At 47.3% G+C, this 4,006-nt stretch overlaps 1 protein-coding gene across 1 annotated transcript in view; it reads left to right on the top strand.

The window, feature by feature from the left end:
• Positions 1–4,006, top strand: part of MDGA2 (MAM domain containing glycosylphosphatidylinositol anchor 2) — a 325,099-nt gene that overhangs the window by 183,622 nt on the left and 137,471 nt on the right. The gene's annotated exons all lie outside the window — the stretch shown is intronic.

Below are 4,006 nucleotides of genomic sequence, written 5' to 3'. Positions count from 1 at the left end.
CTTCTCCAACCCAAACAATTCCATGAATTGAAATGAGATGTTTTCCCTTCCAGTTCCAAATCAGAGAAGATAGTTGGTATCTGTGTAATGGACCTGTGTTTTGGCTGATGCAACTCTAGTGGAGAGGAGAGGCAAGATCTGTGTAGTGGAAGGGTGGGGAAAGCAAAGAAAAGACAGGGCATTCCAGGAGGACATGCCAGTACATTTTTCAACAGCAATGAGGTCGAATGAACCCAGCAACACCACTAACTATGCAGGGCTCCAAAATACATCTAACACAAGCCCTGGCAGAACTCAGAGGAAATGAAAATAGAGAAAAATACACTTCTTCAATAACTTTGAAAATTCAATTTTGGAGATAAAACAGAGCTTGATAAAATTGGTTGAGAGGGTAGATGACTAGAACGGTGGAGGAAACAGCTGGAAGAAAGAGAATAGCAATATATAGATTTACTGAAAACGAAGAGGCAATTATGTGTAAAACATTGGGAAAAAAAACACCCAGAGTTAGAAGAAATAACATAAAACTTTATGGAATCCTGTGGGAGGAGGAAAACAATTAAAACTTGGACTTTATTCCCTTCTGCATTAAAATTGCTGGACATGGAGGAGAAATCTGGCTGCTCAAAAAACGAGCCCTAGAAACAGAGGCTGTACTCTTTATTTATACATTTTTTTTTTATTTATTTATTCGTGTGCTCATTTATTTATTTATTTACTTGGAATTGAACCTGAATACTAATCCAGACCCAGGTTTCCCAAGCAGAGCCCGTTTCATTCGCAAGGCAGTGTCTTATCAGCAATCTTCCCAACAAGGATTAAATTATTGACAGCGATCAGCACTAGGAAAATACAAATGAACTGAAGACCGGATCCTCTGCTGTTGTCTTACGGCAGAGCTGCCCACAGCGGCTTCGCTTCAGAGCAAGCCTCTGGTTTAATGCTGGGCCATTAAAGTGCAGAGTCCTTTGGCCTCAGCCACAGTTAAGTCGTGGGATATGGCGTGCTTAGGTCTTTTTAGGAGCTTGGAACTCCTTCTTCCCCTGGGGCTGAGGTTTGGGGCTCGCCGCTCATGCGGGGCTGGCTCTGGAGCTGCTGGCAGGGGGAGGGAGGGCTCAGCCCTTGTGCTCCCCTCCCGCCTTCAGTCCTTTGGTTTGGGGTGATACTGCCCTGCTCGGCAGCATCACGGCAGCGACGTCCCTTTTTGGGTCCCCACGGAGGGCGTGAAGTGTTTTGGGGCGACGCCAGGTAGGAGGGTGGGTGACTGGGTGACTCGTACCTTCCAGTTGTGCCATTGGAGTATTTGGGTTAATAAATGGGAATATTTAGGTTAATAAATTGGAACATTTGGGTTAATAAATGGTGGTGTTGTTTCTACATGGCATCTGATTTTTTTTCCTGGCTCGTCATCACTCAGTGTCCCTGAGAGGCAGAAGCAAGTGGGAAGGTGGAATCTGCTTTCTTCTTGCATTGCGCTCCCCTTTTGCTGGGCAATGCAGAGATGTCCAGGATGTCCAGAAAAGGCAGCATCCAGCAAACGCTGTGGCCTTAATTTTGTTCAAGGATAGTTTCCGTCATAGGGAAAAACTGAATACACCAGCTCCAAGAGCTCACCCCACCATCACCAAGAAGAAAATTCCCATGGCAAATCCCTCCCTGTGTTTGCATATGAGCAGAAGTGGGGTGGAAGGAAGTGGGAGCCATGGGCAAAGGAGCCACGGGACTCCCTCATCTCTCACAGGAGGGAAAGCCGAGCTGTTGTGAGACTGATGGCTGCTAACAGCTCTGCCTCCTTCAAGGAGCAGACGAAGGCAAAGGTTTTTAAAAATAAATGTGAAGAATTGTTCCAAGTCCATTTTTCAATCTCAGTCATTGAGTCAGGAACACGGTAGAATCATAGAATCACAGAAACGTTTGGGTTGGCAAAGCCCTTTAAGCTCCCCCAGCCCAACCGTTCCCCCTACCCTTGCCATCCCACCCCCAAACCCTGGCCCTAAGCATCAGTAGGCACTGATGGACAGAAATCTTAGCTTACAAGATTTAGTCAGCTCTGTTTTGCTGGTTTTGTACCTTGTTCTTTCAGAGCCGGTGGACCCAGGTTTGTGTGCGAGGGGCTGGGGCTGGTTGTACCGAGCCCCTTTGGGGAGCTGGGGGCAGCCGGGTGGGTGCTTCCCGCGCTGGTGGCCATTTGCTGTGTCCCATGTCCAGGAGCACCTGCTTTCCTCTGCGGGGGCTGGTCTATCCCATTGCTGTGTCCAGGGCCATTTGCTGCCTCCATCCCTGGGGCACTTCCTTCAAAAGAGTTTGCTCCCTGTTGTATCCCCCAGGTGAGTAAGGGAAGGAAGCAGGTTTGGGTGGTTTTGTTGTTGCGTTTCTGCTTTCTCTAGTGTCTCTGCTTTCCAAAACATGTACGCAGGTCAGCACAAATGACCCAAACCCGGCGACTGATTGTTGGACAGACCTGTTGTATACACCCGTCAGGACTGGCTGATCTTCCTCTTGGTAGTAACGGTCATTGATGGAGACTGCAGTCCTTAGCACTATGCAGTCTATGTATTGTGATTGCATTTGCTTTGTTTTATTTTTAGGGAGCCTCACATTTCATTAGAGAGGGCAGCGGGTGTATTTTCTGCAGTGACTGCTTGGGTTTGGTTTTCAATTGAATTTATGGTATGTTCAAAATCACAAGCGGAGCTGTCATAGCCCCCAGCTCGTTAGATGATCTAATATGATGTTTTCGGCGCGCTATCTTCTCAAAGCAAAGACTGGTGGTGGATTAAAGTGTCACAAAAGCTTTAGAGACTGATTTCTGGATTGGCTTTGCTTGGGTTTGATTCATTTTGGTTTTTTTTTCTGTACTGTTCCAGAAAGTCACACCAAGCCACAGGGTAATGGTTAGGCCATGCGATGTCAAAGAGCAGTATTTGTAAATCTGTACTTTACTTGGTTTAGAGCAAGGGTTTGATTGCACACAGAACTCCTCCTTACTGCCGGAATAGTGTATTTAATAAGTATTTATACAAGCCAGAGCTACTACTTCTAATTCAATGTCTCGAACCAGCAGCTTGGTGAACCTGGGCTTACGCGATCTCGATGCGTACACTCAAAGGCAGCGCCAGAGCCACAATGGTTGTTTTGGTAAGATCCTTTCAAACCAGAATTGCTGGAGGTGGAAACAGGTGGCTGAAATCTTCTAAAGACAAATTTTCAGAAAGAGATGGCTGGGTTTTGCTCTGAACCCACATACAGATATCGAAACATCCTCAGAGGTTTGGGGGTCAAGGTTGTTTTATTTGTTTGTTTCCCATGAGCGTTAAAATCTTTATAAAGTGTTAAAAGGCCACCATTTCCCATCATTTTTCATTCTGACATAGAGCAAACACCAACCTCAAACCACAGCACGTTTTCTGGGAAGGCCCATTAATTAGGTGCTATCTCAGAGTCACAGCAGCCTTTAATGCAGCCTCTCTGGCCAAGAGGCATCACAAAGTTGTCTTTGTCCTTAAGAAAATGTGATTACATGAAGAAATCCTGAGTTGACGATTTCCTCCCTTTCAGTAAATACCACAGTGGTAAAAATTAATTAGCGGGGACATTCTAAAACTGTGGAGGTAAACTGAACTGTTCCATGCATCCAAATCTAACTTTGGGGGAGAGGAACGGAGGCTGGATGGGAATGGGTTCACTCTGGGTTTATGTTACTGTAGGTGGCGGGGGGCGAAGGAGTTGTCGTTAGGAAACTGAGGTTCAGGATAGCAGAAGAAGTAAAAGTTGGGGGGGGAGTGATGTGTAGACAAATTGGGGAAAAGCGTCTGGAAAGCTGCCCGGCAGAAAAGGCCCTGGGGGGGTTGGTCAACAGGCGGCTGAATATGAGCCAGCAGGGTGCCCAGGTGGCCAAGAGGGCCAGCGCCATCCTGGCTTGTCTCAGGAGTGGTGTGGCCAGCAGGAGCAGGGCAGGGACCGTGCCCCTGTGCTGGGCACTGGGGGGGCCGCCCCTCGAGTGCTG

The sequence above is a fragment of the Egretta garzetta genome, unplaced genomic scaffold (assembly GCF_000687185.1).
Source record: "Egretta garzetta isolate BGI_Z169 unplaced genomic scaffold, ASM68718v1 scaffold21, whole genome shotgun sequence".
NCBI classification, from domain to species: Eukaryota; Metazoa; Chordata; class Aves; order Pelecaniformes; family Ardeidae; genus Egretta; species Egretta garzetta.
Note: the sequence above shows the minus strand (reverse complement) of the source record. Positions and strands in the feature narration are given on the sequence as shown.